The following is a 12,790-nucleotide window of genomic DNA, read 5'->3' as shown; positions in this document are numbered from 1 at the left end:
ATTTTGCCTACTTTAAAAACTATTCAATCTACTACCTAAAACATTTCTAAACTTAATCTCAAACTGTGCTTTGGAACGAAGAGACCACTAACAGATCATCAGTATTTCTTTGATCATCGAACAAGATAAAACTAAGTTCTTATGTCATTTGAAATACGAAACGATGATCATAAATGAACATGTTATGAGCGCACGGAATGGTGAAATCAAAATCGATTTGTTTTGTGTTATGGCAGCACGAATGTTAGTTTTCGTATAAACTGAGAATAATTAATCATTACACTAAGAAGTTTAATCAAGGCGACGATGGATCAACTTAATACTTAACTTAATAGTTCAAGTTACAAGGATGCTTTCGATCTCGTCTGAACTGCAGTGAGTTACGGCAAGGTGATTTCGTGCCTGCTACTTAGCATCGCTTTGGCATGGATTGACACCTGTTGACACTATAAGTATGAATTTCAGTTCTGCTACTTGGTTTTGCCGACGACATTGATGCTTTGCCACGTTACTTAAACCAGATGGAGGAAGACTGCTATGAAGACGATGTAATATGACAAAAAGATGCTTAAAAGAAGGCATTGTAGCTACACCACGACTTTACATCGATGGTGATCAGTGTTTCAATAGGACCGAAGCATGGGATCTTCAGACAAAGTGAGAATCCATTTTTCTGGACAATTTTCAATAGGAAACAATGGTAGATTATTCTGCGACGAATGTAACTTGTTGTAAGTAAATCGGTTAATACAACGGGAATTCTCCAAGCATGCCGAAGGGAGCCACCAGCGATTCTGAACAGGAATGTTCCAGGAGTTCCAGAATCTTCTACATATCCTCCATCTCCAGGAATGCCAACGGGAATGTTCAAGGGATCCGGACGGCAATGTTCCAGAGAGTCCAACAGAAATGTTTCAAGGATTCCAAAGAGAATCTTCCAGAGATTCTGAATGAAATCTCTAGGAATTCCGAGAGGAATATTCCAGGAATTCTTGCAGGGGAATGCTCCAACGGGAATGTTCCAGAGATTCCGTCGGAAATCCTCCAGGAATTCAAACGTGAATGATCAGAGATTTCGTAGGCAATGTTCCAGGGATGAAGAAGCAAATCGTCGAAGAATTGTCTAAGCGAGAGATTCTGAAGCAAATCCTCCATGGATTATGAAAGGTATCCCTCAACGATACCAAAAATATTCCGGTTGGAATAATTCGATGATTCTGAAATGCATACTCGCTTAACTTCTCAAAAGAACCTAAGTAACATTTTTTCATTTATTAATTTACTGCAATTTACTGCAATTAGTACTGCAATCAAAAGCTTTCATATTGGTCTGATGAATACAATATTCAAATAAATCATTAAATAAATGTTTCTTAGGTCCTTTTGAAAAGTTAAGTGAAAATTCTTCAGAGATTCCCATGCGAATTCCTCTCGAATTCTGATGAGATGCAGATGCTGATAGGAATTGTGGAGATTATCATGCTGCTAGGTAAGCGGAAGTCTTCTGGAAAACAAAAGATATTTTAGTTACTAGATAAAGATTGTCGCTGTCGTCGCTGTCCGGAACATCTTTTGCTGGCGAGGATAGGGGAGCTAAATGTCAAAGAAGGAAAATCCATACGATTTGACAGCTTGGTACCCAACATGTTCCGGACAGCAGAACAAAGGGAACCGAAGCGACAATCTGTCACTACAGTCCGTGATAGTAGGTATTTGACGGCTGCCCTGACAAAGTACTACCACAGACAAACAGACGTAACTACTTGAAAATTTTTCTGAAAAATCCATCGCTCAGCTCCTCAACCCCCATCTGGCGAGCATGTTACATAAAGCAATGTTTCGTATGACATTGTCACCAGAAGGCGCTGGAGTGAAATGTCAACCTCGAAGGATAACGACGCGAGCGCCTCTATTTGTGAAATGCGCAATCAATCAAATTTAAATTGATCGTTGAAGTCATGGTCGATGGTAAATTCTCTAGTGTTACGTCTGTTTATCTGTGGTACTACGATTGCTTTGATTGATATTTTGGTGGCTCTCCGTTGTTGTTCATATCAAGCTTACTTTGATGCTTTCAAATCAATTAGATATTGCCTTTTCATTATTAACACCAAGTGCAATTTCACTGCCACACAGGAATCTTTCTCAGAAATGAGTAACAAGCTCATTTGTATTCCACTCATTTCATTATGACATGATGACTTTCCAGTAATTAATTATACCAAGGAAACTGCTCCTGGAATACATCTGATCGCTCCGATATTTATTTCATCAAAAACAAAGCAATGGAATGCAATTGAATCATTTGTTTGAGAAACTGCATAAGTCCATTTTACACTATTTCGAGAAAACAACAAAAAACTGTTTTTGAACAAATTTGCACCGAATCTTTCGATTTCTTCGGCACTTTCTGGGGCACTTTCAGTGCCAAAAATGTAAGCAGTACTCCACAATTGCTCTTCAAAGTACGTGGACATATGTAGTTTCTCAAACAAACGAAAAAAATTCATACATTCCTGAACAATTTTTTTTTTCGTGTTTTTTGCCACAATACGTATTTTTGGACGAGGATTCAGAATATATAAAAATCTCATTTTGGCCAAAAATGTTACATATGCAGTTTCTCAAACAAACGGTTCAATTTGATTTTCTTATTTTGTGATTTTTTCAGCATTGGGCACGCATGTTGACAAAAATAAGCGCTAAAAGTGGTGCTGTATTTCTTTGTTTCGGGATGAGATGAATATATGTTCAGTGAGATGGAGATCGGGATAGCTCCCCTGGTTTTGTGAAGTGTCTCTTTTGTCAGGAATACAATTCTGACAGATTAATCGATGGCTCCGCATAATACCCAGAAGCCCATCCTTACGCATACTCTAAACCACACATAATTAGATGAACTTGGTTCACGGATTAAGTATTATTATTCTCTACTGGTACGGCTCTTTTAGCTCTCGAGGATTTCAGTCCGGAACCCAGAAGGAGAATCCGATTAAAACCCCAGATCATTGGTCTGACCTACGGTAGCCAACGAGATGGGCGCGGAAGGCCTCTTTTTGGCCCTCGAGTGGTTAGCAAAGGAATTGGGGGTTAGTTTTGCGAAATTTTATTTCTCACTCGAATATTACACCGCGTTGTATGGAAGCATTAAGTCTGGCAGCCACAGTGTAGTCGCTGACCGGACTGGCAAGTTTAGCGATGACTGTTATTGGTCACGCTAGCTTCGATGGCAGGGGCTCCAATAACGACCGAACCATGGATTGGATCGGCGAGTACCGTTTTGGTAGCGGTAGCTTGATAGGCTGGGTAAAGAACGCAGGCGAGAGCGGCGGAGGCAAGGATTGAACGGCTGATATCACGGCCAGAAATGCGATGCCGATGGCAACTAGAGGCTAGCAGGCTGGCTGTGCGACGCACTGGATCAGCGACAATTACGATGGCGGCGATAGCCGGTCCGGCGGGGAAATGGTCGATGGCCTCGCTGGCGAGCAGTTGAAAAGCGGGTACACAGTCGGCGTGACGTGCAGACGGTTAGGATGATAGACGGAAGCCGCAATCTGTTGCCACTCACTCTAAACTCACTCTAATCCACTTCTATCCAGCATTTTACGTGCGGTAATGGCCGCCACAATTTAACTCACTTTCTGGTAGGATGCATTCGATTTGACGTTTGGCTTGTGTCGTATGACACCGCAGCGATCATCATCATCATGAATTCATCATTATGATGATGAAAACTTATCGTTTTTGTGCTTGTGTCATACGACACAAGCCAAACTTCAAACTGTTTCCACCCTACCAAAAACTGAGTTGGATTGTGGCGGCCATTAGCGCTCGTAAAATGCTGGATATTCCATGAAAAAACTGACCGTTCACCGCGAGGCTTCACATCTAACTCTCGAAAACCATCTCTACTCAGAATCTCCTGTCCCCACTCGTCCAGTAATCTGGCTATTTTCTCCCCATTCTCGTTCTGAAACCATACCACCATTCCCATACACTATCCAAGAAGTGAAAATCACGATATAACTTATCTCTACTGTTTTGGAACTTGCAAGGTTACAGTATATAATGATACAATTACAAATATGGTTGAACTTCTTGTAGGGCAAACTACAACGGTAATAAGCCCATTTGTTCGCGATAGTTATCAAACATTAGAGTGAACCGAATGTGGTTGAACATTGAATTAAACTAATGAATGAAAATTCATTGCAGCATCAAGCATCAGGCTCTAAAGAATAGGTGTTTTGGTTTTCGTGAACAGCAGTACTAGGACGACTTGCAGTAATGGAAAGTCGAGACAGCCCCCGTAGCACACAGGACCTAAATTCCAAACCCAAAAATCAATCCCAAAAACCAAAATTTCCAAGACGAGTGGACATCATCCGTAATAGCTCCATCCACAAGGCCACTTCCATAAAATCTGTAAATCTCACCAAATCACCGGCTTCCGAACACTTTAATCATCGGAAACATCGCGCTTTTGTCTTTCCAGCAAAATCACATCGTTTCACTCATTTGCCGAGAGATCAATTGGCCCGTAAATGTGGTTCAATAAAAGTTAATTGTCTATTTTCCCGGTATTGGACCACCCGACTTGGACATTACAGTACGCTAGACTGGTGCTTTTAACCAACTAAGCTACGAGATTCCCAAATCGGATGCATAGTCGAAGCACTCACAATCCATATTCCCAAGCCAATACTTCCACATGTGTGTAGTACACATTCATTTACACACTGGCGGCTACACACATTCTTCATTAGCAATTGTACTATTGGAATGAAAAAAAACTATTCATTATGGACATTTTTGCCTTTCTCGTATACAAAGTATACGTAAAGGCTATATGTTCGCTCCAAAAACAAACTTTTTATAGGAGTCCCGGAGACCCATAGTGTTATATACCGATCGACTCAGCTCGACGAATTGAAGTGATGTCTGTGTGTATGTGTGTGTGTATGTGTGTGTGTATGTGTGTGTGTATGTGTGTGTGTATGTGTGTGTATGTGTGTGTGTATGTGTGTGCGCAAAATAATCTCACTCATTTTTCAGGCACTTATCATCAACCGATTTACTCGCAACAAGTTGCATTCGACGCGGAATCTTGTCCCATTGTTTCGTATTGAAAATTGGCCGAATCGGACTATGGGCTTCGGAGTTATGGCCAAAATATATTTTTTTACAACAAAAATTCTCACTCACTTTTTAGACACTTACTCTAAGCTGATTTACTCGCAACAAGTTTCATTCAACGCAGAATCATGTCCCATTGTTTCGCATTGAAAATTGGACAGATCGGACTATGGGTTTCGAAGTTATGGCCAAAATCACATGAGAAACACGTACAAAATTCTCACTCATTTTCAGGCACTTATCCTTAACCGATTTGCTCGCAACAAGTTTCGTTCGACGCGAAATCCTGTCCCATTGTTTCGTATTGAAAATTGGTCGAATCGAAATATGGGATTCGAAGTAATGGCCAAAATACATTTGTTGACAAGAAAAATTCTCACTCATTTTTTAGGCACTTACTTTTAGCCGTGTGTGTGTATGTATGTGTGTATGTGTGTGTGTATGTGTGTGTGTATGTGTGTGCGCAAAATAATCTCACTCATTTTTCAGGCACTTATCATCAACCGATTTGCTCGCAACAAGTTGCATTCGACGCAGAATCCTGTCCCATTGTTTCGTATTTGAAATTGGTCAGATCGGACTATGGGATCGAAAGTTATGGCCAAAATACAAATTGATACGAAAAAATCGCGTAAAAAATGTCACTCATTTTTCGGGCACTTATCCTCAACCGATTTGCTTGCAACAAATTGCATTCGACGCAGAATCCTGTCCCATTGTTTCCTATTTGAAATTGGCCAGACCTGACTATGGGATCGAAAGTTATGGCCAAAATACAAATTTATACGAAAAAATCGCGGTCACTTATCCTCAGCCGATTTGCTCGCAACAAGTTGCATTCGACTTGTCTCATTGTTTCGTATTGAAAATTGGACAGATCGGACTATGGGCTTAGAAGTTATGGTCAAAATACTATTTATTGTGAAAAAAAGAGTTTAAAAAAGTCTAGCTCACTGTTTTAGCACTTAGACTTCATCTATTCCCCAAGCAACACAAGTTGAACAAATCTGGTTGCAGTAACCATATTGTGAATGAATCCGGTCATATATAAGTTACTGTGATTGATGTGCAATATGTGTGCTTCTCAGGTCGCTCGCAACAGATTGCATTCGACGCAGAATCTTGTCCAATTGTTTCCTATAGAAACTTGCAGAGGCGCCTCGTCTATAGATTCTTTCTGTTCATGGAACAGGTAATCATTTTTAGTTCAGAAGTAGGAAATTAATTTCTTGGCAATTAATTATTAGGACAAATAATTTACTCAGTAAAATTATTTAAAAAAAGTTTTACGTAATATTTCAAATGACGGTTTAACATGTAACGAAACAAAATATTGCGTAGGCAGATCAAGTCAACGCCACATGCTTGGCGTACAGTCAAATTGCAGCTAAATATGTGTTTCTCCGACCCACCACACCAGATCACATAGATAGCTTTTCCCAGTTGTACGATTTATGATGAAGAACCAACAGCAGCGCTGCCAGATGTAAAATTTAATGTTTTGCGCCATAGGGGAGGAGAAGACCACCAGCTGTCATCGAGAGAAAAAGTAGAATCATTGAAATTTCACACGGTGTGGTATAGGAAATGAAGTATATGTTTGTTATAAAACAAAAATTAAGGACGTTTATCAAAAAAATCTTGGTTTACGGAGTAAGAATTTTAAAAGCACACAAAATAGACATGATATCTCGATTTTTATATTTTTTTCGAATAAGCAGTTAATGCTTAAGATTGTTGAATTTCTAACCCCAAAAACTAAAAATTGTTTGGCAAAAAAATTTCTATAACGTTCTAGAGACATTTTAATTCTCATTTTCTATATCATGCCATGTCAAATTTCCATGGTTCTACTTTTTCTCTAAACTTTTCCAGGTGGCAGCACTGATGAAGGAACCTCCCCCATGACAAATGGTTTGAAATGATTTCCTCCTTGGTATACTCACTCGTTCTCCGCGCCTAGAGAACCAGCGTGAGCGTTGCCAGCTTTCTCCGTTTCTTCACATCATCCTCACTCTAACTTTCACCTACTCAGAGACTGAGTAAAATTGTATTGCCATCTCTTTTCTTCCCACGGAAATTTTACTCAGCTTCCGTCAAAAGCAGGATTACTCATACTATGAGTCTCATAGTTTTGAGTTGTCCTGCTTTTGACGAAAATTGAGTAAAATTTCCGTGGGATAGAAAGAGAGCGCAATACAATTTTACTCAGTCACTGAGTAGGTGAAAGTTAGCGTGTATGCTGCGCAGGAGTCCAACCCGTTCGACGCGCTGCAAGATTAATCAACGACGCGACGTACTTTCGGTTAGACTCGGTCGAAGTGTCGGGCTGTGCTTTGCCGAAAGGCGCGCGCACGCTTTTGTTCTCATATCATACTCCGATGATTGGGAACAGTTTGTTTTTCTTTTTTCTCCTGATGAATATGCATCAAAAACAATATTAAATCAGTGTTTGATTTTTCAAAAGAGACATCAAATAATGCTTTTTCTACGAATACTCATAATCATTCAATATAAAGAAAACTAAATTCGGAGGCGAGCCAGCCTGGGGCTGCAAGTCTCCTTAATAAAGCTAATAAAAAACAAAATAAAACTAAATTAACTAAATTTGAAAAATTAAGTAACTTGAAAACATTTCTTCTAAATGTGACAACAGCTCCTAAATGTGACTCATTGGTCGTCACAATCTAGGGTCGCATCAAACAATTATACTAATAATGGTTAATAAGATTTCTTTCATAGCAACAAAATATGTAAGAGTTTAAATATTAGCGGCTATACCGTGGGGCATCGAAATCCGTACACTTAAGAACCTTAGTATATGAAAAAGTCATTAGAAAATAGGAATCGAATGTAAATAAAACATTTGTCATCGACACAGGAGCATGGAGGCTTCTACTTTTGAACTGTTTCACATTTACTCATTAAAAACTACGAAAAACCCGAAAAACATGATAAAATAATGAATTAAATCAACAACTCCTGACTCGAAATCCGTCCACCGTGGACGGATTTCGAATCAAAGGATCAAAATCCGTACAGCTATTTGTTAACTAAATATTTAAATTGAAACAGTCTGATTGACTGAACTACCACTGTAAATAGTTCGATACACACCTTGAGAAGCGATCCCTTTGATTTGCATTCCCCCGATCTTATGTAATGATTCGCAATAAGCAATAAAAACACGGTTATTTTTGGTGTAATTATGCTCTACCGAAAACAAAATGGCGGCATAAACTCCGCGTTTGGTGGGTGGAGATTTGTTTTTGATTTATGTTGTTTTAATTTCAAAGCCTTCTTTCCAATTCTATGCCCTAAAAGCTTACTGCCAAGAATCTGAACAGGATAAGATTAATTATTTCTACATTAATTACCTTTAACCCCCTTAAATTTATTGATATCTCATGAGATGGACGGATTTCGGTCCCGCACGGTAAGTCCCATGTACCCCGAATGGCGAAAAAGCCGATTTGAAAGATCTCTTAAATTTCGGACGACTTGCGAGAGTTTAAAATTTTAAGTGCATCATAATTTAAAAGATTTTTGGAACAAAAGAGAATAACAAGTTGTTTATTGTTTTGTAAATCCTTTCTACATGATTTTTTCTCTTCTCTATATTACCAAATATATATACCAAATATTAGGTTGAGTTGTACAAGAAACGATTGTAATATTAGATTAAACGCACAACTTTCATACGAAACCACTCATGTATCCGAAACCAAACCATGTATCAATTTTTTGACGTAGAACTACGTCTGTCTTTTCTATATTGGGGTACACTTTACGATTGCAAAAAATTGAAAAACGTCACGAAAATATGATAGACTTTGATCGTTAATATCTCAGCCGTTTCTCCATGGATTTTCAATTTTCTTCGACCATTCGATCAAGGATGAGTCAACGCTTCATACCCGATGTACACTGAAGTCGTTTTTTACGCGGTTATTTTTACAGGCATCGCTTTTTATGCGATTTTTTCCATTCGAATTTCTGGATTTCCGCGGTTCATTCAGACATATTTTGGGATTTACGCGATCTTTTACGTTGTTTTAATTTACGCGGCCCATTTCCTCCGCGTAAAAACTGACTCTAGTGTAGTATAATATCTATGTATGATAATATTTACTATTAAAAACTTGCTAACAGTTTAGAACTCGGTTTCGGTGAATCAGTCAATCTCGTAAGTGCATCGCAAACTTCTTCTCCCATAGCACTACATTCCAACTGGAACTTGGCCTGCTTTTCAACTATTCTATTAGCAATCTATTAGCATTTCTTTAGTTATTAACTGAAAACTTCTTATGTCCGCCATTGCAGGGCTGTTAGCTGGTGCAGTTCGTTTCTGCTAACTTAAACGCGCGTTTTCTCTCGAAAGCTTGGGGCGTTTGACGCCAGCTTCTTGCTTACGTCTATTGATGCCTATAGAGGAGCTCGGAATCTTCGGATATACCCCGTTAGGCATAAGTACGTTAGGAATAAATACATTAGGTATAACATACATTATGCCTAACGTCCGTTATGCCTAACGTCGCGGACCCGAATCTTCTTCGCTGCTGCAGTGGTAAACTTTCTTTGGCTCGTTTTTGATGATTCGTAGGTGTCTGCCGGAGTAAACGCTAAGTCCGACGCAACTCACGCGAAGGAATAATAATTATTATCAATAAACTGTCAAACTTCTTTGTCGCGTCTACTCCGACTTCCTGCATAGAATGACCACCAAACGCCGTTGACAGCCCAGCTTTCGCGATGGGCTTTTTTTATAATGAGCCACCAGGGGCTTAGACAGACTTAGTGACGGGTGCTTAGTCTCTGTTCCAGTTTGCCAGTGTTGTGCTTTTCAAATTTTAAACCAAATGTAATTAGATGTAATAGGGGAACAGACGGCTTTGGCAGGTTTTGTTCTATTATTGGCAGGGGGGTTTTTGTCGGCCGAATTTTATGACATTTGGCCACAATATTCTTTGCATATCAAAGAATATTGTGGCCAAATTTCATAAAATTCGGTCGACAAAAACCCCCTGCCAATAATAGAACAAAACCTGCCAAAGCCATCATTACCCCTACCAATTTAATGTCAACAATGAAGTTCAATCGGATGTTTGGCATTGTGTTTTGGTGTTATGTAGGAAAATAGGTTCAAAAGTAGCATTTACCAATGCTTCGAATCGAGATACAATTATCGAACGATTCTTACTATCTAACGAGTTCTTATCAATTGATAATTTGAATATGTGAACGCTTTCATCGTGAACGTGTTGTTCATCCTCGATTATTTGAAAATTTTGTTTTTATCTTCCTTTTCAAATGTTGGTCCAAAAATTAAATACTCAGGAGCATAGGATAAACAACAAAAGCAGATTGAAAAACGCTTGGTTTGGTCTCATCGCATAGAATAGTCGAAAACCTGTACATTACATACAGCTACGTAGTTCAACGTCACCTTTGCGTACAACCCGATTGGGCTGCACCTATGAGTTTTTAGCAGGGTGGTAGAACAGGTGTACCAAAAGTCCACGAGACGCCCCTGGATACTTGGCTGGATCGTACAATTGGGTCAGAAGTTGCAGGCGAAATGGCGAAAATACTAATTTTAAAACTACAAAATTAAATGCCATTTTTTGCACTTATGCTCATTCGTTTTGTTTGCAACAAGTTGCGTTTGGCGAGAAATTTTGTTATGCCTATAAACAAATATAAAAAATAAGACCAAACCACACATTGGTCACTTGTCATAAGACGAGTTTGTACAATCCCAATGGTGGAATTAAATGGGATTGTACAAACTCGTCTTTTGACAAGTGAAGACATCCCACTAAAAAGCTCAAAATAATTTTCTTAACACATATTGGTGTTATTTTAGATTTTTCCAAACCTTTTGAACGAACGAGAAAGGCACCATCACCGCTAGGTGGATAAATCTGGGTTTTTTTTTATGAAGAACATAATTCATTAATCGTGCTGACTAAATTTTAACTTAAATCATTGTGGTCATATTTCTACAAAAAAAAATCTATCATAAACTCAATCCACCATCACCAATTGAGCTCATTCCACTTCACTTATCGATTGGACCCCCGAGTCCCCTCTCGATGAACAATGCGAAAAAAAAGATTGGCAAATGCGATCTGCCAAGCACTCAGTAGCAAAGTCAAATCAAATTCTCCGTGTCGCAAGTGGTTTGGCTCGTAGATTCCTTGAAGCGAGAGCTAATTTGGCATTCCAGTTGTGTCGCACGTCGAAAAGCTACGATTCAACGAGCTCCGTTTCCTAAAACCCTATTGTGAGGGAAAATTTTAAACCGCTTCACACACAATAGAAAATATGGTGAGGTTAGAAATGGAATGGGGGGGAATGCTGATTTGTCGTTCTATCAATCGAACCGCCCAAGGGCAGTCCGGAATGCGACACCGTCAGAGAATCAATCTGCTTCGAAGGTGGGTAGTTGCTTTGTTTGTGGGAAGCCATGAAGCGTCAACCTGATAAAAGGTTGTTCATTTGGGTACGAGGCCACAGCAGGATAGTTCCTTGTGATTTATAATGCTAGCAGTTGTTGGAGCATATCCGATAGGGTGAAAAACATGAAACATTCTTTGTTGCAGGATCGAAGGACAACCCAATTAATCAGTTTCAGCTTCTTGTATCTATGAAGGAACATTGCTCAATTCGAATAAGATTTGAGTGTTTGTAACCATATCGAAATTTGTCTAAGTCGATTCCTTAGTTTATCTTCTTCTTATACATAAAAATGAAATGGTCTGTGTTCGTATCCGCATAACTCGAAAACGGCTGGATGGATTTTTTTCATTTCTTCAGCAGAAACATTCGTTATAGTTTCCGACGGGTTTATATGATATTTCCTAATGCGAAAATTACGAGTAAAGTTGAGCAAATCGTAAAAAACTAAAATTAGGAATCGTAAGGAAATTTCGCATGGGCAGCTAAAAACGCGCATATTCGCCTACTATGCAGGACAACGTCTGCCGGGTCGACTAGTTTAAGATAAATTTCCCGAATGCTCCGCGATTTCCGAAGTACGTTAAACATGCAATTTTCTCTACTTCACTGGCTGCTATTTCTAATGACGTGAATTTTTTTTACTTGTCCTAAAATCTATGCTGGAAGCAACATCAAAAATCCGTTAGAACACGCGATTTTTTTTCTAATATAAATTCCAGGAATACAATGATAACCGAAGGAATCAAACTTTATGATTTCGGTGGGTTATGACAAAAGAAATAGGAAAATTGTTTGGAATTTCCACGGGATATTATTCGGACACTTCACGGGAAACTCTTTGGAACTTCCACGTGAATTGGAAATTATCCTGCTTTTCAATTCTGTGTTATATTAGGATTTTTACAGTTATGATTTGAAATCCTTTCTATACTAACCATTACATTGTCCTATCCTACCCATAATAACTACATAAACGTAAATCTGCGATTGAAGCTGTCTATAAAACTAGATTGTTTAATTTAATTATTAATATTTTAATTGCACTTCGTTCGATTAAATGAAATAGCTGATGAAGACAGCTCCACTTAAATTATTTTCAGAAGCATGTAGGAAACCCTGGCCCGAATCAGAGACAGTTGCTTGCTACACAAGGAACGGCAAAATTATATTTCATCAAGCACATGCGGAT

The 12,790-nt window shown here is 38.9% G+C and overlaps 1 protein-coding gene across 2 annotated transcripts in view; it reads right to left on the bottom strand.

Moving 5' to 3' along the window:
• Positions 1-12,790, bottom strand: part of LOC134225421 (uncharacterized) — an 850,799-nt gene that overhangs the window by 700,169 nt on the left and 137,840 nt on the right. The gene's annotated exons all lie outside the window — the stretch shown is intronic.

This window comes from Armigeres subalbatus, chromosome 3, assembly GCF_024139115.2.
Source record: "Armigeres subalbatus isolate Guangzhou_Male chromosome 3, GZ_Asu_2, whole genome shotgun sequence".
In the NCBI taxonomy this organism is placed as follows: domain Eukaryota; kingdom Metazoa; phylum Arthropoda; class Insecta; order Diptera; family Culicidae; genus Armigeres; species Armigeres subalbatus.
This window is presented reverse-complemented; position numbering and strand designations above follow the sequence as displayed.